This window comes from Callorhinus ursinus, unplaced genomic scaffold (genome assembly GCF_003265705.2).
Source record: "Callorhinus ursinus isolate GAN/ISIS: 27379988/994484 unplaced genomic scaffold, GSC_fseal_2.0 scaffold10, whole genome shotgun sequence".
In the NCBI taxonomy this organism is placed as follows: domain Eukaryota; kingdom Metazoa; phylum Chordata; class Mammalia; order Carnivora; family Otariidae; genus Callorhinus; species Callorhinus ursinus.
This window is the reverse complement of record NW_027397072.1, coordinates 64370974-64397155: the sequence shown is the minus strand read 5'-3', so window position 1 is coordinate 64397155 and position 26182 is coordinate 64370974. Positions and strand designations below refer to the sequence as shown.

At 35.3% G+C, this 26182-nt stretch overlaps 1 long non-coding RNA gene across 3 annotated transcripts in view; it reads left to right on the top strand.

Moving 5' to 3' along the window:
• Positions 1-26182, top strand: part of LOC141373619 (uncharacterized) — a 419005-nt gene that overhangs the window by 277957 nt on the left and 114866 nt on the right. For all 3 annotated transcript variants that reach the window (XR_012379822.1, XR_012379821.1, XR_012379823.1), the window contains exon 4: positions 3481-3733. This is a non-coding gene — a long non-coding RNA (uncharacterized lncRNA). The remainder of the gene's footprint in view (positions 1-3480; positions 3734-26182) is intronic.

Sequence of the window (26182 nt, the reverse complement as noted above, 5' to 3'; positions counted from 1 at the left end):
CCTCCTTTCTCTAATGGGTCCCAGAAAAGTCATTGATTTTTAGTTTGTTAAGTGTTTTCTTGTTTTAAAGATGGGAATGTGACTTCTAAGGTCTTTACATAGTGGAATTAAAACTAAATGTCTCTGCTATTCCCCCGGCCCCATAAAATGTATTTTATTATTTCATTGGATCTCTCTGAATACTCAGTATTTTAATTAGGTAAAATTGTTATCTTGCTCTTATAACAACTCAATATCAGTGGAAATGTATACTTCACATATTAATCTTGTTTTTCCTCTTTTTGGTTCTTGCATTTCCCTAAGTATATTTGTAGGTCTGTATGTATTTATCAGCTTCAATCAAACTCCTCAGATTGCTCACACTTTCAAACTTAAAGTGAATAGTGGAAATTAGAAAGCATATTCATTCTGGCTGGCCGTGAATTTTCTACAGAAGAAAAAGAAGCAGAATTCCTGGGGTGCCTAGGTGGCTCAGTTGGTCAAATGTCTGACTTTGGCTCAGGTCATGATCTCAGGGTCTTGAGAACTAGTCCCAAGTCGGGCTCTGCACTCAGCAAGGGAGTCTCCTTGTCCTTCTGCCTCTCCATCTGCCCCTCCCCCTGCTCGTGCTTGTGCTCTCTCTCGCTCGCTCTCTCTCTCTCTCTCTTGCTAATAAATAAATAAGTTATTTAAAAAGAAAAAAGAAGGGAAATTCCCTCATTCAATTCTCCCATGCAAAAGTATACACGCCAAACCAGGAGCAAATTACATCATAAACACAAAATGCTAAAACCAAACCATTTAAATAAGCACGACAGTAATACTTACTAGTATAATGACTAACCAACATTTTGAAATTCTAAGTAAAACAATGTGAAAGTAAAATAAGGTCATCATTATAAAAGGTATTAACAGAAAGAAATTATTCCATTATAAAAAAATAATTACCTCTTTTAGTAGAAATTGACTATATAATTATACAATCCTTTTTAGAAGTTAGCAAAAGTTGGTAAAATTTAACAGAGAAATTGATGTCAGGTGGAAATAAGATAAATACACAAAAGTCAATAGTTTTATTCTCTTTTTTTTTTTTTGCCTCTACTTAAAATAACCAACTTGAAGTGGACAAATTAGCTTATTTATAATAACAATAAAAATGAATAAGTGTAAAATAAACAAGATAGATCTAAAAGTACTAAATATTAAAACCTATGCAATTTTATTAAAGGAAATGAGAACTTAAACAAGTAGAATAATACAATTTATTCCTGTATGGGAAGACTCAATATACTCAAAATACCATTAATTTCTAAATTAATACATATAATTAATACAATTACAATTAAAATCCAAACAAGTGGAGCACCTGGGTGGTTCAGTCAGTTGGGCCTCCATCTCTTCATTTCAGCTCTGGTGGTGGTTTCAGGGTCATGGGATCCAGACCCTCCTTGGGCTCAGTGCTCAGCGGAGAGTCTGCTTCTCTCCCTCTCCTCTGCCTCTCCCCCCACACCCCCAGGCATGCTCTCTCTCTCTCTCAAATAAACCTTTAAAAAAAAATAAAATCCAAACAAGTGTATGTATTTAACAATATGAAATGGTTAAAAGTGCATATATCAAAAGTAGTATAAATAAAAATAAAGAAAATGATAAAAATGAAGAAAAATGAAGACTGGTCGTAGAGGATATTAAAGCTTAAATTAAGACCAGTGTAATCAAAAATGTGGCTCAGTAACTGATCTAATCTTTGCTCATTGCCTGGGGAAAAAAATAGGCAAGCTATAATTCCTCTATGGGAATCTAATATGAACATAAGTGGTATTTAAACTTGTAAAATATTCATTTAATAAATGGTATTGTAACAATCAGCTATCCAACTGATAGAATAAAAAGTTGGACCACTAAAAATTTAAAATAAAAAAAACATAACTTCTTTCTTAAACTAGAAACACTTGACTCTGAAGTCAGTGATAGACATATTGCATTACCAACCCCCTCACAAAAGTGTGCAGAACAGATGCTTCAATAAACAGAAAACTGAAACTGACAAAATATTTGCCACATATATGAAATATTAAAAATTGATACAAAATATAATGAAAAAGGGGCAAAATATATGAAAAGATAATTATAAGAAAAGTAAATATACATATGAGAAGATGCTCAACTATATGAGTCAGGGAAATTCAAATTAAATCTATAATTACATTTGGAAAACCACTAGATTGTCAACTGCATTAATGCTGAGTGTTAGCAGAGATGTGAAAGAAGGTATCATATATATTTCTGTCCCGAGCAAAGATTGTTATTTTTTGGAAAAGACGGGGAAAAACATACTTTTATATGTTTTATGATGATACAGTAGAAGAAAAGACACTGCTAATTTCTAAGTCAAATTATCCTGTCACTTACTTGATTTTTTGTGGCTTCAGGCAGACCAAGACATCCCTATAATCTTTAGCCAAGAAGATGGCTAAAATAAGAGGCTCAATCCAAGGAATTTTAATAAGAGTAAAGCCTTGGCAAACCATCTCTGCAAGATATGATATACAAAATGGATCTTGACAGTTTATAGAACAATAGTCTGGAAATTCATTACATAAAACTTTGTTGAAGACTGACAATATCGTTTAATCCAGAATTGTAACTCTAAAAATTGTGTTTAATTTTAATGGTATAAGGTTGAAAGGGTAATGGGTTTAGCTTTAGCTGTGATGGAAACCCATATTTTTCCAATATAAATAATCAGCAAAAACAATAACAAAACCTAGATACAGTATGTTTTGAAATATACAGTGTAATACTCCAGTAAGCATGTATGCACACTGTCTAAAGATGATAGACAGAAAGTGTTTTATGTTCTGTGAAACTTTAGTGAGCACAAAATTGAGTGCAGTGCAACTAAGAGTCTTATCTAAGTCCCTTCTCTGTCACCAGGGAGACACAGGGAAGTTGAATTAACTGACTTAAGTAAAATAAAATATAGCAATTTCAATATATCTCAAAGGAATGAGGACAGTAAGGATCAAGGAACTTGCCATCTACTGGAAAAGTGAAGATAAAAATAGGAAAAAAAATTGAGTGAGGGCTATATGATGGTGCATACAACAAGTCTAAAGAAATCCTCAAGATTGTAAATGAATGGGTGCTGGATGCATGGTAGAAAGTTGTTTTTTGTTTTGTTTTTGTTTTAAGATTTTATCCATTTATTTAGAGACAGCATACACATTGGGCACAAGTGGGGTGGGGGGTATGTAGTGGGAGGGAGTGAATCCCCAGCAGACTGTGCTGAGCTGGAGCCAAGGGGGCTAGATGTGGTGCCGACCCCATGACCGCAAGATCATGACCTGAGCAGAAACCAAGAGTCTGACGTCCAATGGACTGAACCACCCAGGTGCCCCTTGAGTGGTAGAAAGTTTTAATGATCCCTGCCACATGGTAGTCACACTCTTATGCAACCCCTTCCTCCCTCTCCCTCTCTCTGTCTCTTTCCTGCCTTCTCAGCTTGCTCACTTTGATGAAGAAAGCTATCATTCTGACGCAGTCCATGTGGCAAATTTATGGCAGTTTACAGCCAACCACTGGCAAAGAACTGAATTCTCTCAGTCATTCCATCCACAAAGAATGCAACGTGGACAACAACCAATCCTGAGTTGGCTTGGAAGAGGAATTTGACACAGTTGAACCTAAGATGAGTATGGACCTGGCTGAGAAGTTGATTATAGGCTAGTGAGAGACCCTGACGCAGAGGACCCAGGTAAGCCAGGCTTGGATTCCTGACCCACAGAAACTATTAAACAAGAAATGTGTGTTGTTTAAGTCACTGAGATTGGGAGTAATTTGTTATGCAGCAGTAAATCAGTAATACAGTATGTGCTATTAGTTAAATATAAGAGGAATTATTGTGACATATGATTTAAGAAAGCTTCCTGAAGAAAGCAAATAAGCTAAATCTTAAAGGGGGAAAATCATATTAGTTGTTGTTCAATTAAACTTTACACATTTTTTTCAAGTTTTTTAATCTAATGTAAACTAAATTCTAGTTAGTTTACATATATGATAAAATTGGTTTCAGGTGTAGAATTTAGTAATTAATCACTTACATATAGACACCCAGTTCTCATCACAAGAAGTGCCCTCCTTAATGATTGTCCCCTATTTAGCCCATAGCTCACCCATCTCCCTCCATCGACCCTCAGTTTGTTCTCTATAGTTAAGAGTCTCTTATGGTTTGCTTCCCTCTCTTTTTCTCCCCCTTCCCCTATGTTCATCTGTTTTGTTCCTTAAATTCCACATATGAGTGAAATCATATGGTATTTCTCTTTCTCTGACTTATTTCAAACTTAGCACGTTCTTTGAATTGCAAGGACCAGCTGGAAATAAAACGAGGAAGAGTTAAAAGAAGGTATGCTTTGGGGCGCCTGTGTGGCTCGGTCAGTTAAGCGGACTCTTGATTTTGACTCAGGTCATGATCTCAGCGTCTTGGGATCCAGCCCCATGTCTGCTCAGTGGGAAGTCTTCTTGTCCCTCTCCCTCTGCTCCTTCGCCTCCTTGCTTGCTCTCTCTCTTTCTTTCTCTCTCAAATAAACAAAATCTAAAAAAAAAAAAAAGAAGGTAAGCATTATCGGAATGAAATAATGAAATGGGACGAAAGAAAGAAAATCAATTGCTAGTGAAAGTCGTTAGAAAGATTTTTAAGAAATAAGAAGGGAGAGGGAAAGGGGAAGTGGAGATGGAGGGGGAGGGGAGGGAGAAAAAGAGTGGGGAGGAAGAGAACATTTTGATGTGAATATATTAGCTTATTCTATATGTATGGATTTTACAATATTTTATAATTTAGCCATAAAATCAGTATTTGGGTTATTATAAATGGTAGGCAGTTAGTCTATTTGAAATTAAATGTTATTAAACAGGATGTCCCAAGTGTGTGTATGTGTGTGTGTGTGTGTGTGTGTGTGTTTCACAAATGCTATAGTAGTTATGAAAATGTCAGGGATATTTTACTCCAGAAATCTTGAAAAATTGAGGAGGAACCCAGAACTATTTGTGAATGGGTCCTCTATATTCCTTTTCACTGTCTTGTCTGAAATACATGCACATAAACTCATTTTGTGATTAGTGTAAAGCACCATGCTGTATTTTCAGACACTGAAAGATGGTTTCCATGTTTGTTAATCGTGGTTAGCAAAGGCAAAGAAGGCCGCTATCCATACACTGGAGTAGTGAGACACCAGAAAACCCAGACTATGGGGACACAAAGGATGCAGTTTCTTGATTAAAGTTATAAACATCTATATTAATTCCTCTATGTTCTCCTGCTCAGGCTTTTTATGCTGCTACACAGTTAACAGAAAGATAATTTCTAGTTGGTCTAAATGGCTGGTGCTAGAAAGATCCATCAATCTTAATAATCTATCTAATTTTGTTAAGCCAGTATATTCAAACTGTATTTCGAGCAACAATGGCTTTTGCCAGCCTTAGGTTTATGGTGTCTTCAGTTACCAGTGCAATTGTTGAATCAGGGATGTCCACATGAGGCAAAAGATTAAGAATCCCTTGGAGTAATTATTATGTAATAATTCCAAGGCCTTTTGTCCAGATAGCCTGATTCTGAAAATTTATGTGGATACCCAGAATTTATACACTAGATAATATTTATAATTAGAAATTTTAAGCAACACTTAGGAAAATGATCAGAAGGAAGAGTAATAGAATAATAGAAAAATGCATGCATCTTTTGGCTAAATCTTAAAAATCCAGGAAATATTACAAATAAGTAAGAGTTGAAATAATTTTCTAAAATTTTATGTTTTCCTGAATTTTGAAATTAAAGCAAAAGACCATTTTAAAAATGTCATGGTCTCTGAAATCTTAAAAAAAAAACCAAAAAACTGATTCCATGCTCGTGGATTGGAAGAACAAATGCTAAAATGTCTGTACTACCCAAAGCAATTTACACATTTTGTGCAATCTCTATTAAAATACCAACAGCATTTTTCACAGAGCTAGAAGAAAGAATCCTAAAATTTTATGAAACCACAAAAGACCCTAGATAACCAAAGCAATGTTGAAAAAGAAAAGCAAAACTGGAGGCATCACAAATTTGGACTTCAAGTTTTATTACAGAGGTGTAATGATCAAGACAGTGTGGTACTGGCACAAAAACAGACACATAGATCAATGGAACAGAATAGAAAACCCAGAAATGAACCCACAACTATATAGTCAACTAACATTCAACAAAGCAGGAAAGAATATCTAATGGGAAAAAAAAGAGATGGTGTTGGGAAAACTGGAGAGCTACATGCAAAAGAATGAAACTGGACCACTTTCTTACACCATACACAAAAATAAATTCAAAATGGATGAAGGACCTAAATGTGACACAGGAAACCATCAAAATCCTAGAGAAGAACCCAAGCAGTAACCTCTTTGACATAGGCTATAGCAACTTCTTACTAGGTATGTCTCCTGAGGCAAGGTCAACAAAAACAAAAATCAACTATTGGGACTTCATCAAAATAAAAACTTCTCCACATCAAAGGAAACAATCAACAAAACTAAAAGACACCTATGGAATGGGTGAAGATATCTGCAGATAACATATCTAATAAAAGGTTAGTATCTAAAATACATAAAGAACTTAAAAAGCTCAACACCCAAAAAATGAATAATCCAGTTAAAAAATGGGCAGAAGATATGAATAGACATTTTTCCAAAAAAGACATACAGATGGCCAACAGGCACATGAAAAGATGCTCAGCATCCCTCTTCATCAGGGAAATACAAGTCAAAATTACAGAGTGGTATCACCTCACACCTGTCAGAGTGGCTAAAATTAACAACACAGGAAACAACAGGTGTTGGTGAGGATGTGGAGAAAGGGGAACCCTATTACACTGTTGTTGGGAATGCAAACTTGTACAGCCACTCTGGAAAACAGTATGGAGGTTGCTCAAAAAGTTAAAAATAGAACTACCCTGTGATCCAGCAATTGCACTTCTAGGTATTTACCCAAAAGTTACAAAAATACTGATTCAAAGGGATACATGCACCTGATATTTATAGCAACATTATCAACAACAGCCAAATTATGGAAAGAATCCAAATGTCCATCAACTGATGAATGGATAAGGAAGGTGTGGTATACAGCAGAATATTATTCAGCCATAAAAAAGAATGAAATCTTGCCATTTGCAACTATGTGGTTGGAGCTAGAGGGTATTATGCCAAGCAAAATAAGTCAGTCAGAGAAAGACAAATAATGTATGATTTCATCCATATGTGGAATTTAAGAAACAAAACGCATGAACGTAGGGAGAAAAAAAGAAAGGCAAGCCAGAAAACAGACTTTTAACTATAGAGAACAAACTGAGGGTTGTTGGAGAAGAGGTGGGTGGGGGATGGGCTAAATGGGTGCTGGGTATTAAGGAGGACACTTGTTGTGATGAGCACTTTGTATGTAAGTGATGTAAGTGATGAATCACTAAATTCTACTTCTGAAAACAATATTACATTGTATGTTAACTAGAATTTAAATAAAAACTTGAAAAATACTGATTAGTAAAGGTTGGAGTCTCTGAGGAATTTTTTGATGACTAGAAATAGAAATAAACAAATAAAGAAAACAAAGAGTGAGCCAGATTGGAGACCAAAATATCACCTTCATTTTTTGGGAGAGGCCAACATAGAGCATGTAACCATGTGGCTTGCTAGTTGGGCACTGAATGAGGGCAGTGCCCAGTGGGAAGAGCCACCTCTGCTGGAGTAATACAACTAGGGCTTCTTTCAAGTGAAAGGTAGATATGGATATGTCCATATCATTCCCAGTTTGTTCTTCTTAAATTTACAAATTAGTTCATCTCCCCAAAGACAAACTGGGGAAAGGAACAGGGAGGCCATGAACGGCTGTAGGAGCCATCCTTCCTGGGATTATCATAGGGTAGTTCTATTTTTAATTTTTTGAGCAACCTCCATACTGTTTTCCAGAGTGGCTGTACCAGTTTGCATTCCCAGTAGGAATAGGGAAAAATAATGTTCCCTTAAAAGTAAACACATGGAAACTAGTCAATGTCCCTATTTAGACCATTAAATTATTTCCTTTAAGTGTTTTTAATCATGATTTCTTCAGCTCCTACACTTCTTTCACTAATTATGAAACACTAATTCTGAAATATCAACCAGCCATAATAACATAATCGTACACACAAAGTGAACATAACCTGTTAATTAAGATAAAATTATGTGACTGGACTAACATCCCTATTGTTATCTCAATTATCTAGTCTGACACTGTGTATTATTACATTTTACATTGTATTAGTATGTATGGAAGACAGAGGGTCAAGGAGTCTTTAATGAATGAATCAGATTCAGCATCTCAAAGACACAAAGGAATTTAGAAATTATCTTAGTCTATGGAAGAGGCACTGGGCAGACTTTGTAGAGGAAACAAAGAGGAGGAAATTATTTACTACCCACAATTCATTGGAGCACTGGGAATACAGAGGGACTATAGAGTAGCTCTTTGATAAGCCTTGGGCATGGAAGGTAGGGGTGGTTGAACAACTTAGGAGGACTTGAAGCAACGTATTGAGGACAGATCGCTGGTGTGTTTATGACATACTCAGGAATTACTTTTTATCTTGTAGGCCAGTGGCCTTCAAACTTGTTTTTCATGAACACTTATTTGTAAGCTTTGAGAATATAACTACTTATGTTTACATCCACATGTTTATAGATATAGATATCAAATTACATGTAAGTAATATTGTCAGATAAATTGTTTTTAGAAAATTTTGAATTTTGAATTTTCTGGTTTCTCAGTCTACACCATATTAGAGACAGGAAATTAGAATTAGGAAGGTTGATGGAGACTAATAGGCTAGTAACAATGGCCAGTTTGTAGACAATAAAATATTTGATCATCATAATATAAATCCTTTGTCAAGAGAACATTCAATTATAGCCATTATCTTCCACTTAGAAGTATATAATACATTTTTGAGATATTGTCATAAATGTTTAAATACTAACTTAGGTATTTAAATGAATAAGCTATCTAAAATACATATTATAAGAATAGTTACTTTCCTCCATGATGACAGATAAATGATTTGCTTTGGTCCCTTCTGATTCTTCCTTAGACCTCATATGTGATGAATTACAAAATTATTTATAATGACACACTTTTACCTTTGTCTATGCATGATACATTTTTGTCTAGTTAGTTAAAATACTGTAATAAGCACCTCCAAACATGCCAACTAAAATTTAGGGTTTTTTTTAAGATTTTATTTATTTATTTGACAGAGAGAGCAAAAGAGCACAAGCAGGGGGAGCAGCAGAGGAAGAGGAAGAAGCAGGCCCCCTTCTGAGCAGGGAGCCTGATGCAGGACTCGATCCCAGGACCCTGGGATCATGATCTGAGCTAAAGGCAGGTGCTTAACCATCTGAGCCACCCAGGCACCCCTAAAATTTAGTTCTTTTCTATGAGTTCTGCCACTGAGTAGTTTAAGCTTATCATCTAAATGGATAGCTGAATGAGGTTGTTGACTGCTACCACAATAATTGTCATGCTTTAGAAGAAATTTTTCTTTACCTTTTTAGACTGATAACACTCTCTTAAAAACTGAACTACTCATTGGGGCGCCTGGATGGCTCAGTTGGTTAAGCGTCCAATTCTTGATTTTAGCTCAGGTCATGATCTCAGGGTTGTGAGATTGAGCCTGCATCAGTCTCCTTGCTGGACTTGGAGCCTGCTTAGGATACTCTCTCTCCTTCTCCCTCTGCCCCTCCTCCCTGCTCACGTCTCTGTGTTTGTGTGCTCTCTCCCTCTCTCTCTTCCTCTCTAAAAAAAACAAAAAAATAACTGAACTACTCATCTACTTGGTGGCCACATACTTTCTTTGCAATTAGTTTAAAACTACTGCTGTTCTTTTAAACTAAATGGTAATACCATGACAACATTAGAGAATTTAATTTTATATTCACAGAGGTGCATACATAATCACATTGATTACTTCTACTTAACACACTATGTAATTTGTTTACTGGAATTAAGTCTTCAAATGCAGGATATGAAAAATGATCAAATGAAATATTTTCCTAGTTAATAAGTTGAAAAGAAATCACCTAACTAGCTTCAGATTTTTAGGTTAATAAACCTGGTAAATAGATACAAATTTCACTTAGTGTTTATTTTGTCTTTTCAACTAAGGCATCAGATGTTCATGTCTTTCTCTATAGTAACAAAATGTTCCTTATTCTCATTTCATTTTCTTGTTAAAGAAGCTAGAAACTGATCATAAAATAAAGCTTTGAAAGGAAAATACATTTTAAGTAATTTGTTCCTTGAAAATTATTTTTATCTTTCCCAACTCCAATTTTTTTTTTGTCCTCACTTTCCCTGTTTTAAATTTTTTGTGGTCCAAACAGCAGTTTAATTTCAGAACCAATATTATGGTATGTTTTAATATAAACTCATATTAGAATATGCTTAATTTAAGACTAATCGAGAAGTGGGTAATACTCCAGACTTATTTCACCTTTCTCTACCCTTGGTTTTTTGTTTTTCTTTCCCTACCCCTGTAACAATGAGTTTGTGTCATCCAACTCTATGACCTAACAGAGACTGATCCAAACTAATAGAAAGTTAACTTGCAAAAGAAGGTGAGGGAAAGAGAAATCAAATGGTTATTTTCTGACGTTCAGTGGTAACTACTATTTCAATGTGTAAATCATGTATGTAGTAGATAATATTTCAATGAGTATAAATAGATTTTTCAAAGTTTTCTAAGTGTTTATTTTGGTACAATTTAGTAACCTGTCCTCTTTCTCAGTCATGAAATATATCTTTTAGGCTTAACCAGTACATAGTAGAGATATGTACTAACTGCATAGGCAAACTAGGGAGGAGGGACCAATTTGGCCTTTGTAAGGGAGTTATAAACAATGAGCATAATATTCAAATTGGTTGAAAACAATGAGAATAAAGCCAAAATAAACAAATGTACAAAATCCCAGGGGAATAAAAAAGCATGATACATTTGGGAAATTTTCAGTATTTCAATAAAGCTTTATGATATGTTTCTACTAAAATGCTATTTGATGACTTAGTGACCCTTCTAAAAGATCAGTAGAATGAGTTTGACAGCTACTGCAGGAACTAACTATGAAGGCAAATATCTCCTAAAAGTGGATATCACACAACATAGGGTATCAACTGCACCTGCTGCCCCTTTTGGGGCTAATTTGAATGATCTGTAGGTAAGACCAACAACAGAATAATGAACATCCAAGATATTTTTAAATTAAACCGTCTTCTCCAACCTCCTGTGACATTTGAAATGGATACTAAAGAAAATTGCCAGGCCCTGTATTTGAGTTCACCATCCTTATGACCTAATAGGTTAGCCTATTGTTACTGTTTCATGGATGCTAGTAGAAGACATGAGACTCCCAGGTAGGAGGTAAAGGACTTTATTACTCACAGCAGCATGAGCACCATGGTTGCATTGGTTCTCCTTTTCCACCAGTCCAGTGGAGCCAATGCAGAGAGCCCTGGTAGATGCTACACATGCAGTGAGGTGCATTACAGGAGAAAAATACTGAACACAAAGAATTTACCAGCTTAAAGGAAGCAGTAAGCAAGACTGCTATTTGTCCTAAAGGATGACATTACCTCATACCTCAAGGTTGCTTGCTATAAACACAACTTTGAAAAATAGCCCAGGTAAAATGCTGTCAAGGCCTTGCATTCTCGGTATACCTATTAAGACTTACAGAAGTATGAAAGATTGTGGAGCACTGTCTCTTAATAAAAACATAGGTGAAATTGTTGAAGTAAATCTCCATCTACAAAGTCACCCCCTATAAGACTCTCCTACTTTCATTCATTTATTCAGTTTTGGGGAAATAAAACTTCTCTGGATTCTCAGTGTCTATGTAAAAAAAATCATCATCTTGAGACATGGAAGTATTTTCCTCTTCACATACCATGAGAATTAGATCTAGGGCTATTTGTCTCGTAAATGGTTCTGATTTCAAAAGGATAATAAACTTCTCCTATTTCCCTCAAGAAAGCCAGTGATTACAGCCTGGAATAGGTGCCTAGGTTAAGCTGCAGGGTGCCAAGAAGACTGGGGCATTATCTCCCCAGTTACTAACATTTTAGAAGTAATAAAGCCCCTGACACACAGAACTGTCTGGCTCTTAGACAGATTTTTATTTACATACTGAAAGATTGGAGGCCTTTTCAAAGAAGACCCTGTCACGAAGGGAGAGAGAACGGTCCACTTCTCTTTTATAAGCCAAGAAAAAGCCTTTTAGTTTGTCTCTCACCTAAGGAGTTTTGGACTAGTCAAGTGGGAAAAAAAAATCCTATCAGCTTTCATCGTGTTGCCTGAAGATAGGGAAAGAGGAGACAGTGCATTTACTGTTCACTGTAAGGCAATAGGAAATCTGTCCCTAACCCAGAATATCTCCTATGAGCATTCAGGATAAAATTAATAAAGATGAATATTAAAAACCAACATTAGCCAGTTTTTAGCAAATATCCATTCAACATCTGTTATGTGCTAGGCCCACTTTTAAGGCCAAAGATAGAGTAGAGCAAAAAGGAGTATATTCCCTAACACATGGGGTTTATAGCGTAGTCAAAAGACATCCATTGAGCAAAAATTACACAATAAATACACTATTATATATTCTTACAAGGGCTTCAAATATATATATATATATATATATATATCAAGTTGTTAGAAAGGAGATTGGGGAAAATCCAATTTTGATTGGTATCAGATAAGGCTTCTCTTAAAAATTACTTCACAGTACTTAATGTATATTGATAAGGATATATATACATGCCTTCTTATCTTTCCTTTCTCTTCTTGTTTGGCCACTGCTGTATACCAGTGCCTAGAACAAGGCCTTATAAATAGTAGAAAAGTAGGAAATATTTGTTGAATGATGAATAAATAACTGAATGAGAAAAAGTCATTTAGTCGTTTAACCTGATCCCTGAAGTATAGCAGTTAGTGAGGCCAAGAAGGGAGGGGAAGCATTTCGGACAGAGAAGGCATGTAAAAACCCCAGGAAAGGAGTAAACAAGAGCCTGTGGTCAGTGTTAAGCATTTTACATTTATCTCGAGAGTGATGATAATAATTAGCCCATTTTAACAAAGGTACAGCAGGATCCAGTTTATATTTTTGAAAAATTCATACTGGCTGTTAAGTGACAATGGATTTTCTGAGGGCAAGAGGAAGTGGGACACGCCCTTAAGAAACACTCCATGGAAGCCAGCTGATAGGTGAGGAAGGTGACAGTGGAAAAGGAAATAAGTGAGCAGATTGAAGATAAGACTTATACATAGATTCATGGGGACTTGCTGACAGGGAACGAGGGAGAGGTTGGCATCACCAGTGATAGGTATGGAAATCAGATGGGAATCCATTAACATTTGAATGTGAGGTAGTTCTCTGAGCTTGAAAGGACTGTTCAGGATGCACCCGGCATTAAAATTAAATCAACAGAAATCGGAGGGGGAGACGAACCATAAGAGACTATGGACTCTGAGAAACAAACTGGGGGTTCTAGAGGGGAGATGGTGGGGGGATGGGTTAGCCTGGTGATGGGTATTAAAGAGGGCACGTTCTGCACAGAGCACTGGGTGTTATACGCAAACAATGAATCACGGAACACTACATCAAAAACTAATGATGTAATGTGTGGTGATTAACATAACATAATAATAAAAAAAAGTAAATCAACAGAAAAGAAGTGAAATGTAAGAAGCAATGGAGAGCAAATTAACCAGTAAAATATTCGCTTATTAGTGACTGTAACACGTGACTCATTTTGTCAATGTCTTTTAAATGCTGGAACTGAATTTCCAGACAAAAATGATTTGCAAGATGGCAGTGGAAGTATTTTAAAGGTAGTTAAGCATAAGGTTCTTGGTGAAATCTTTGGATTATGCTAGAAATATATATAGTTAAATATGTATGTTAAAATTTTAATTACTAAAAATAAAACCTGTAATATCCAAACCAAAAGATAAAGTTAAAATAAAGAGGAAAATGAAAAGAGACAACAGCTCAGAGTCAAGTGACTTAGAAGCTTTCAAGGCTAAATGGGAAGACAATTTTGCATAAACAGGAAAATGGTACACAGGAAGATGAAACAAGGTCAGAAGATTTAAAAGCACAATTTGCTATGTTGCCAAGGGCAATAAATACCAATTTGAATTATTAAATAGTTCCTTTAAAAAGTGCAATTAATTGAAAAACATTAAGATATTATGTTTTAACATATGTAAAATCTACTAATTTCTGACCACTGGCTTTTAATGGAATGGGAATAAAAAAACAGTGTACAGGCTGGGATTTTGTTCTTAGAAAGCCATTCCCATTACAAGTGAAAGGAAAGCTGTACCTGCAGGATGAAAGAAAAGAGAGATGTTTGCTTTCCTAGCCTTCAAGAGGGAAGGCAAAGATCTTGAGAGAAAGAGAGACTTGCCAACTTCTGAACAAGAAATACTTCACCTCTACTGGTCCCACCCTCAGCCCCAGCATAAGAGAGGAAATTATAACCTTGGTAGATACATTTGCTCTAATTGCAAACTAGATACCTGTGCAGGTACAGTAGGAACACAAAGAACACACATATCATGAAAGAGGGTGTTGTCAAAACTATTACCACACTTAGAAGTATACAAGTCTTCTGTATCTTCATCATGGCATTATCTTCATTCCTTCACCAAGTTATGAGTCCCAAACTTGTTTCAAGCTCATGTCACACTTGAGCCTTATTATTTTAAATGATAATGACCAGGTTGGTGTGCATATGATGTCCACATTACACATGAGAAAGCTATGAACAGGAGGAGTGAAATGGCTCTCCTGTGTTTATAATAGTCTTAGGAGGGGAAAATAAATTGGGGCAAGTCCTAGAGTCCCTAAGTTCAAATTTGGTTCTCCTTCTGTTAAAACAAGGTACATGTTAAATAGTATCATTTTATAAAGTTGGTTAGGTTAAACTGATTTATAAAATAAAGGACTTAGAGCATAATTACATGGTTATGGTTTTAATTTAATAAAACCACACTATGCAGAGTAGATTTTATTTAAAATCAATACTTAGGGAGATGTGCATTAATAAAATATTTTAAGAATAAACGTGAATAAGAGCTGAGGGAGTGAAGTCAGCATATGGAGGCAAGTATTCTTAGAAGCTTGGTTATCTCTAAGGATACTAAATCTTACAGTTGGGTAGAGTACTGCTAGTAAAACTAAAGATTTTTTTTTTTTCTGGTCTCTGCTTTGTGTGGCTTCGTTCTTAACTCCCTCAAAACATGGATCAGCATGTAAAACAGAGGAGTGGTGGAATCATCAACTTCTGTTACAGGACCTGGACCATTCAGATTACTTAAGCCTTAGGCGTCTGCTGACATGTCCCTCCTTTGCCTGTTTCAGTGGTTTACAGGAGAGGGGGTAACCTTATTCAGTTCTGATCTTCACACTCCCTCCTGTGGGTCAAGTTAATAAGGAGACTTGAAAGCAAGGACTAATTTTTCACAAACTCTCTAGAGTAGTGATTTACAAACCTGAGTGTAACTGCAGAATCCGCCCCCCCACCATGAGTTATATGAAAATATAGATGTTTAGTTCTCACCTCTTGATATTTTGATTCTCTACTACTAGGGTGTGCTTTGGGCATCTGTATTTGTTTAATAACCCTCCAGATGATTTGGCTCTTCAGATGGGAACAACTGTTGTACTTGTCACATATTGGCTTATGGGGCTTGGGACTCTCTTGCCCCTTCTTCAAGCTTCTGGATTCTCATCCCACCACTTTAGAAAAACTGTAGTCCCAAAGGAGAGATAGCAGCTTGTTTTATTAAAGCTCAGAACATTCATTGGTTCATATTTTCAGGTTAAATGAGATTACTGTTCCTTATAGGAGACACCCCATCATGGCCTTGTCTGCCTACTGCTTGGAACACAACCAGTCAGGTTTTACATTTTCCTATTTGAGCTTAATTGATTGGCTAATTTGGACTGGGCCTACATTCTGTTCTCTCTCTACCCTTTTCTCTATATCTCAGAATGCCCAATAATAAAAAAGCATCATCACTAAATATGCTAATGGTTCTGAGTTTTTATATCTATTCCCTTTTACCTCTGGGATACAGTCTCTCCCAGGCCCCTTCAATCCCTGAAAATAGGGTTCCTACAATTTGAATTTGAGTTGTGAGAAGATAGTGATCTGCTTAAGCCTGAAGCATAAACCATGTACCTAGTTGTAAAAAAGAGCCCTGACTTGGGAGTTGTGGGGTTCATGAACAATAAAAAACAAAGCCTTACTTTGATTCTGTTCTCGTGGTAACCACTAAAACCCAAAAGGAATTTCAGTTTTTCACAACTGATAAAATATAGACAGTTGTGGATAAGAGATTTTGATACATGTTTAATTTTATTTTATTGGATTTCACAGTGTTGCAGTTTATTTCATTGAAGATGCATTGGTATTGTTCCTCCAAGGTATTCTCAAACATACTAAAATGGAAACTCCGCAGAGGCAGAGACTGTGAATTCTGTTTGTTGCCATAGGGCCAGTGCAGCAGCTTGCCTGACACATCACAGATACAAAGTAGCTCTGTGGCGTTACTGAATTATGTTGTCTGAAGGACAATCTTTCAGAACCATAGCAGTCATGCACATGGCTGCCCAGTGTTTGTTATTATCATTACCTTTCTCTTTCACCATTTTTAAATATTTTTTAATATCTTTTAAAACTATTAGAAATATTCAGAAGGTTGTCTTTATTTTCCTCTATAGCCACCAAAATGAGGTAACTTTCATTCTCCCTATCCAGTGTTGGTTCTATATTTGCAAACCACCCAGGTTACTCGGAATAATGTGAGTAATACATTTATAATTTTGTAATTCACTGTGTTTATTCATAGTAATGATTTTGTCTGATTTTTCCTTGTTACTGTGATGGTAAAGTGTAAAAATTACAAGGCTAATCAGTTAGCAAATAAGGTCACATAAACACTTAGAGCAGATTTTTGTTAGTTCCATTAATGACCACCTCAAAGATGAGAAAACTTCAGATACTGTCTTTGGGAGGTTCTTCCACTGTCTGTGCCTGGGAATATCTTCAGCTTCTTTGATTCATCTCTAGAATTTTTTCTGGGCCCTATGTCATGCACTGCCTTCCACTATTAAAAGACATTGTCATTTTTGTTAATTATTTATTTGAGAGAAAGAAAGAGAGAGTGAGCAGATAGGGGGGCAAAGAGGGGCAGAGGGAGAAAGAGAGAATCCCAAGCAGCCTCCATGCCCACTGTGGAGCCCAACACAGGGCTCAATCTCATGACCCTGAGATCATGACCTGAACTGAAATCGAGAGATACTTAACCAGCTGAGCCACCCAGGTGCCCCCATTGTCATATTTTGTGGCACTATCAATCATATATTCAACCCATATCTCATTCTCTCATGGCTCCTCCAATCTTTCTCAGGCCAGAGTTCTGGTGCTCCCCACTTTTTGGAAGAATTGACTATAGATGCGGTTCCCACTGCACTAAATTATGCTCATTTAGCCCATCATCTGTGCATAGCTTCTAAGGTCCAAAATTCTCTAAGTTTATTGTAATTCATTCACTCCCAAGTGCATGTGTTTACCACCAGGATATCAAAGTTGGAACACATCAAGAAAGAGTTACCATTAGGGGCGCCTGGGTGGCTCAGTCGTTAAGCATCTGCCTTCGGCTCAAGTCATGATCCCAGGGTCCTGGGATCGAGCCCCATGTCGGGCTCCCTGCTCCGCGGGAAGCCTGCTTCTCCCTCTCCTGCTCCCCCTGCTTGTGTTCCCTCTCTCGCTGTGTCTCTGTCAAATAAATAAATAAAATCTTAAAAAAAAAAAGTTACCATTAAACATGTTGTCAGTGTTTTACTTTATTGCACTTTCCTTGTAGCATTGGGACAAATCCTCTCCCAGGGAATCCCTTCTGCCTCTTAACAAAATAAATGTTCCATTGAAAATCCCTGTATCTTCAGACATGACTGAGATTCTTGTCATAAGAGTATCAATAGTTACCATGGGGGGTGGAGGGGTGGGGAAGGTTGGGAATAATACTGGCAGATGTCAAATTTTGTAATGAAATCTCAGTTCTGACTTACTTGGGTCCCCTGCCATTCCATTCATTGCCCAGTACTATATAATTTAGCTATTAATTATATGCATACATACTTATTTCTATGTATTTATGCATCTATCTAATCTATTATCACCTATATCTACTTCTTCCTTACAAAGATTTGCCTTTATTAGCTTTGTGTCACTACTGGCCTGGAGTAATCTGAGCTGCATTGGAGACTCGGATTTAACACAAATTCTGTTAAAGTTCTTTTTTTTTTTTTTTAAGTTTGGGCTCTCCCTTTAAAACATTTTTTCTGTTTATTTTTAAAGATTTTCTTTCTTTACTTGAAAGAGAGAGCAAGTGGGGGGAGGAGCGGAGGGAGAAAGACAAGCAGACTCCACACTGAGTGCGGGAGACTGATGCAGGGCTCAATCTCATGACCTTGAGATCATGACCTGAGTCAAAATCAAGAGTTGGATGCCTAACTGACTGAGCCACCCAGGCACCCTGATTTTTTTCTTTTCTTAATGAACTTCCCAAAGTACTTAAACCTAACACCAGTAAAGAAGAATAGCATTTAATCCATTTAGAGTCTGAAATACATTTTTCTTATTTAACATACACATTTTTTGCTAAATCTTAAGCTTTCTTATTTGATGTCCTAATCTTTATGTTAAGAATTATTTTTATTAAAGGATTATTGGTAGAAAAATAAGTCATGGCAGTGATAATACAGATTAATTTTACATATTCACATTCCTTAATATAAGTTAATAAGAAAATTTCTATACATTTTTTCAACTTTATTCTTGACTATGACCCAATAGATCTAATTTCTATGGCAATTATAGAAAATTCTTTTTATTATCACTTTGGATTAAGAGTACTCTAATACATAATCTAATAAAATGGTGATTAAGCCACAGCATCTCCTCCAAATGAGAGCATGCAAGCCTTTTTTCATTCTTACACTAAATTCTATACAGAGAGATTCAGTGAGGTTTGGAAAAATTGAGCTTGAGCCCCAAATGACTATCCTTACTAAACATACCTCACTGAGAAAAAAAAAAATCTATTGGCTGTCAAGACTAAAATCCATTCCAACCAGTGTCCTCATTTGATTCTTTTGACATCTGACTTTTAGAAACCATCAAACTCATGGACAGTAGAGAATCCTGCAGAATTCTCCTCTGTTATTACTCTCAAATCATACCAGGGGTTTGGAGAAATCTGCATATATGTGTACCTCTGGAACGAAAGAGCTGTCTAGATAAGGAAAACGGGATTGAGATTTGTTTCCACTCAGTGCAAGCCAACTCAACCAATCATCTTCAAATTGTGCCTCTTCCTCTGGAAGTTCCTTGGACAAATGACTTGGTTGGTCCGTGAACAGATTTTTGGGGAGGCCATGTTACTCAAGGCTTTACACATCTGAAACCTTTTTGCTTGCATAGCTTTTAAAATAATTTTGAAAATGTATGTACCCACTTATATTAAATGACTCAAAACGTTTTATTAAAAATGTGTATAGTTGGAAGGGATATATAATTTGAAACAGAATATTATATCAATATTTTTTAAATAACCTGGTTATAAAACTACCATAGTTTTTGAAGCCTACTGTTACTGATTTAAATATATATGAGCAAAATATTTTAATAGTCAGGTATTTTACATTTTTCTTCTTGAACACATATTTCCTTTGCACTTAATCCACAGGCGTTTTTCCAATCTAATATATTTTAAGCTTAAAAGTCATCTTTCATCATCCTGTCCTGTTCCTTTGCATCAAAAACATGTATATAAGCCTAAATTTAATATATTAAATTGTGTAACTCAAAAGTTTTAAGTGTTATGATTTTCTTTTGAATTATTTTATCACTGATTATTAGAACACATGTCATCAAATAATAGAAATATGTAAAAGTTTTTAAAAAATAAGTAACATGAAAGGAAAATTTTACTGAAAATGCATCTCTTTATGAGGTAGATGAATTATAAAAATTGATCATGTGCATCAGGGGACAGATGTTCATTTTTAATTGAATACTACATGGCTAAATATGTTTTTATATTTCTTTTATATTTCTTTTATTTTTATAAACTTTGAAAATGTTGTTAACATAAGTTAATAGATAAGAATGGAAATGGTGTTCTATGCCAAGTATTACATATTGATCAATCATCAAAAAATATTTTTAATGATCTATGTGCTGAGAATTCAGTTAAGTTCTGCATCAATTTTGTGAAAATAAAGCATTGAAACAACCTGCCTTGCAAAATCATTTGTTAATCATTTGAGTTATTCACTTTTTCCACACCAACAATAATATATTTTTTTTTTTTTGGCAGTTGAAACAGAGGCTGTCAGAAAGGAGAATCCATACTGTGACTTAACAATAGACACATTCTTAGGCAGAGCAGTCTGAGGAAAGAGATTTGTGGGAATTGAAATTTTTAGACTTAAGTTCCTTAAAAGTCTTCACGCCCAGGAACCCCTAGGAAAGTCTTCACATACTCCATCGGGTGCCTGCAACCACATTTCAAACCACTGAAGTAGAGAACTGGCTTGAAAGATTTTCTTGATTTCTGGCTTATAAACTCCGAATTAAGTGAGGCTGGAAAATTCCCCTGAGCCACAAGCACTGGCAAACTTCTGTTTAAGCTTCAGCTATGTACCCTTCTCTGAAAAACTGATGTCTCATATGTTCCTTGGGCCCAGGGAACATCATTCATGACAGTGCATGTCCAAGAACCCAGCTCAATCTTTTGCATATGATATACAGATCAACCAACATACTACATAACTGTCCTTATGTATGTAATTAAGCTCAGTGGTACTAAATTTACACATTTGAGTTTCCATTGCCTTAGAAGAGGAAGTGGGAGCAAAGAGTTGAAAATTAAAAGAGGAGAAAGAGAGTATTGTTTTCTTTTAGCCCCAGTGTAATTTTGACCTCAAATGCTGACACTATTTCATAGAGAAGTTCATGGGTGTTTATGCAATTTTTAATAGATTTTATGTTTTAGAGCACTTTTACATTCACAGTAAAATTAAGCAGAATGTGCAGAGCATTTTCCATACCCCTGCCCTCACACATGCATTAGCCTCCCATATTATCAATATCTCCCATCCCTGTGGTAAAGCAGTTACAATCATTGAACCCAATGATATCTTAATATCACTCAAAATCTATAGTTTACAATAAGGTAGACTCTTGGTTTTGTATGTTCTGTGGATTTGGACAAATATGTAAGGACAAGTATCCTCCATAATAGTATCATAAAGAGTTGTTTCACTGACCTAAAAATCTTTTGTACTGTTCCTCTGCATCCTTCCTTCCTCCCAAACCCTGACAACTATTGATCTTTTTACTGTTTCCATAGTTCTACATTCCAGAATGTCATATAGTTGGAATCATATAGTATGTAGCCTTTTCAGATTGGCTTCTTTCACTTAATATCATGGGTATAAGGTTCCTCCAAGTCTTTTCATGGCTTGACAGCTGATTTCTTTTTAGCACTGAATAATATTCCGTTGTCTAGATGTACCACAGTTTATTTATTCATTCACCTACTGAAGGACATCTTGGTTGCTTCCAAGTTTGGGCAATTATGAATAAAGCTGCTATAAACATCCATGCGCAGGTTTTTGTGTGGACATTAATTTTTCAACTCCTTTGGGTAAACACCAAGGAGTGCCAGTGCTGGATCATATGGTAAGAATTTGTTTAGTTTTGCAAGAAACTGCCAAACTGTTTTCCAAACTTGCTATAATCATTTTGCATTCCAACTAACAATGAATGAGAGAGCCACATGCTCTACATTCTTGCCAGTATTTGGTGTTGTCAGTATTCTGGATTTGAGCCATTCTAATAAATATGTGGTGGTATCTCATTGTTTTAGCTTGCATTTCCCTGAAGACATATGATGTGGGGCATCTTTTCATATGCTTATTTGCCATCTGTATATCTTCTTTGGTGAAGTAAAGGGTCTTTGGCCCATTTTTAAATCAAGTTGTTTGTTTTACTTTTGTCAAGTGTTAAGAATTCTTTGTATACAATAATAGTCCTTTACCAGAAATGCCTTTTGCAAGTATTTTCTCTCAGTTTGTGCTTGTCTGTTCATTCTCTTAACAATTTCTTTTGCATAGAAGAAATTTTTAATTTTAATGAAGTCAAGTTTACCAATTATTTAGTTCACAGATCATGCCTTTGGTATTGTATTTAAAGTCATCACCATACCCAAAGTCATCCAGGTATTCTCCTACATTGTCTTCTAGGGCTTGTATAGTTTTTCATTTTACATTAGGCCTGTGATCCATTTTGAGCTAATTTTTATTAAGACATAAGGTCTCAGTTGATTTATTTATTTATTTTGCATGTGGATGCCCAGTTGTTCTAGCACCATTTATTGAAAAAACTACTTTTGTTCCATTGTACCACCTTTGCTGTCTTGTCAAAGGTCAGTTGACTATACTTATGTGGTTCTATTTCTGGACTCTCTGTTTCATTCCACTGATCTATTTGTCCATTCGTTAGCCAGTCCTATACTAGCTAGAATACTGTACCTTCATATTAAGTGTTGAAGTTGGGTAGTGTCTGTCCTCCAACTTTGTTGTTCTTTTCTTTTAATATTGTGTTGGCTATTCTGGGTCTTTTGCCACTCCATATAAACTTTAGAATCAATTTGTCAGTATCACAAAATACCTTGTGGGGATTTTCATTGTGATTACATTGAATCTATAGATCAAGTTAGGAAGAACCAAAATCTTGCCAATATTGAGTTTTCTTATCTAAGAACATAGATTATTTATCCATTTATTTACTTTTTCTTTGATGTCTTTCATCAGAGTTGTATAGTTGTCCATCTTGTACATATTTTGTTAGTTTTATACATACATATATTATTTTTGAGGGTGCTAAAGTAAATGCTATTGTATTTTTAACTTCAAATGTCACTTGTTCATTGCAGGTAGATAGATAAGCAATACTCTTATATATTAACCTTGTATCCTGGAGCCTTGCTATAATCACATACTAGTTCCGGGAATTTTTTTGTTGATTCTTTGAGATTTTTCTAAATGGACAAATATGTCTTCTGCAAACAAAGGCTATTTGATTTTTTTATTTCCAAATTGTATACTTTTTATTTCCTTTTTTGTCTTACTACACTTAGCTAGGAGTTCTAGTATCATATTAAAAAGCAGGTGTGAGATGAGACATCTTTGCCTTGTTCCTGATCTTAGTGAGAAAGCTTTGCATTTCCCACCATTCATAATGATTGTTAGCTGTGGGCTTTTTGTAGATATTTTTATCAAACTGAGGAAATTCAGCAGTGAATTGTACCAAATATTTAAGGAAAAAACCCTCCCATATTCCAACTTTACTGAGAGTTTTTATCATAAATGAGTACTGGATTTTGTCAAGTGCTTTTTCTCTTTCTATTGATATGATCATGTGATTCTCCTTCATTGACCTGTTAATGTGGTGGATAATGGTAACTGATTTTCAAAGTTAAACCAGCTTTGCCTGCCTGGGAGAAATCCCACTCAATCATGATAATTATTTTTATATGTTACTGGATTCTGTTTGCTAATATTTTGCTGAGGATATTTGCATCTATTTTCATGAGAGATATAGGTATATAGTTTTCTTTTCTCGTAATGACTTCTTCTGGTTTTGGTATTAGGGCAATGCTGGTGTCATAGAATGAATTAGGAAGTGTTTTCTCTGATTCTGTTCTCTGAGAGTGTAGAGAATTTCTTTTCCTTAAATATTTGGTACAATTCACTTGTGAACTCACCTAAGTGTGGTGCTTTTTGTTTTGAAAGATGTTTTCTTAGTGATTCAATTTCTTTAATATATATGGGCTTACTCATATTGTCTGTTTCCTTTTGTGTGAGTGTTGGCAGGTTGTGTCTTTCAAGGAATTGATTCATTTTCATCTAAGTTATCAAATTTGTGTATATAGAGGTATTCATTGTAGCCCTTTAATTATCCTTTTAATGTCAGTGGGATCCATAGTAATGTCTTTGTTTTCATTTTTGATATTAGTAGTTTGTGTCCTTTCCCATTTTTTCTTAATTAGCTTGGCTAGAGCTTATTGATTTTATTGATCTTTTTAAAGAAGCAGCTTTTGGTTTCATTGATTTTCCTATTGACATCAGGTTTTCAATTTCATTGACTTCTGCTCTGCTTTTTATTATTTATTTTCTTTTTCTTTTTTTTTTTACTTTAGACTTAATTTGCTATTCATTTTCTAGTTTCCTAAGGGGGAATCTTAGATTACTGATTTTTAGTTTTTTTTCTAATATACACATTAGCTACTATAAATTTCCCTGTAAGTACTACTTTAACTACATCCTCAAAACTGATAAGTTGTTTTTATTTTATTTAGTTCAAAATATTCTTTTATTTTTCTTGAGAGTTTTTCTTTGATCTGTGTGTTATTTAGAAGTATGTTGTTTAATCTCTAAGTATATGCAATCTTCCAGCTACATTTTCATTATTCATTTATAGGTAACTCTATTTTCTAATGTCTGAGAGCAGACATTGTATGATTTTTATTTTTTTAATTTGATAAGGCATGTTTTATGGTCCAGAATGTAGAGTATCTCTGTGAATGTTTTATGTGAGCTTGAGAAGAGTGTATAGTCCATAGGTTTCAATTATATCTAATGATTTATGGTGCTGGTGAGTTCAACTATATCCTTACTAATTTTCTGCCTATTGGATGGGCCAGTTTTTGATAAAATCATACTGAAGTCTCCGATGTAATAGTGGATTCAGTTTTTTTCTCCTAGAAGTCCTATCAGGTTTTGCCTCACATAACACTCTGTTTTTATGCACATACCTGTTAAAGATTGATGTTTCTTCTTGGAGAATTAATTCCTTTATCATCATTTAATGCCCCCTTTATCCCTGATAACTTTTCTTCCTCTTAAGACTGGTATATCTGAAATTAATATAGCTACACCTGCTTCCTTTTGATTAATGTTAGCATGGTATATCTTTCTCCACCCATTTACCTTATAAGTTATTTTATACTTAAAGTGAGTTTCTTATAAACAGCATACAGGTCTTGGTTTTTGATCCACTCTGACAATCTCTGTCTTTTAGTTGGTGCATTCAAAGTGATTATTGATGTAGTTGGGTTAATATCTGCGGTGTTGGTTACTGTTTTCTATTTTTGCTCTTTTCTTTGTTCCTATTATTGTCTTCCACTCTTGTTCTGTCTTTTGTGGTTGTAATGAAGCATGTTATATGATTCCATTTTCTCTCTTTTCTTAGCATATCAGTTTCACTTCTTTTTTTTTCTTTTTTTTTAGTGGTTGCCCCAGAGTTTGTAATACACATTTACAACTAATCCAAGTACTCTTTCAAATATCATTTAACTACATCATGAGTAGTACAAGTGCCTTATAATAACAAAACAATTTTATTCAAAATAGTATTAATTCCTTCCCCATTCTTTGTGTTATTGCTTTTGTACATGAGCATACATAAAGATATAGATATATTGTGAGATGATAGAAAATATATGTATTAGTCTCTTCCCCTAGTTCGTGGCATAGAGTTCCTGAAACTCTTATAAATTCCTAAGTGATAAGAGCACTAAGAACATCTTTTGTTGTAATATTTGGTCTTTGATCCTGGCACAGGTCTCATAAATCCCTGGGAATTTTCTGGGTGATAGGAGTGTCTTTTGTTCTAATGAAGCAACTCTGGGTGGGCTCCTGGATGGCTCCTGGATTGGGGCATGTCACCAGAAAAACCAAGCCAATGTTAGAAACTTGGAGTTTTCATCCCCATTCCCCATTCTCCAGATAGGGGAAAGGGGCTGGAAATACAGTTAGTGATTGACCTTGCCTGTGTGATGAAGCTTTCATAAAAACCCCACAAGTATGGTGTTCAGAGAGCTTCCAGGTTGATGGGTCCTCCACCTACCAGGAGGAGACAGAAACTACTGCGTTCAAAATACTCCTGGACCTTCCATTCTTGAAAAAAAAAAGAAAGAAAGAAAGAAAGAAAGAAAGAAAGAAAGAAAGAAAGAAA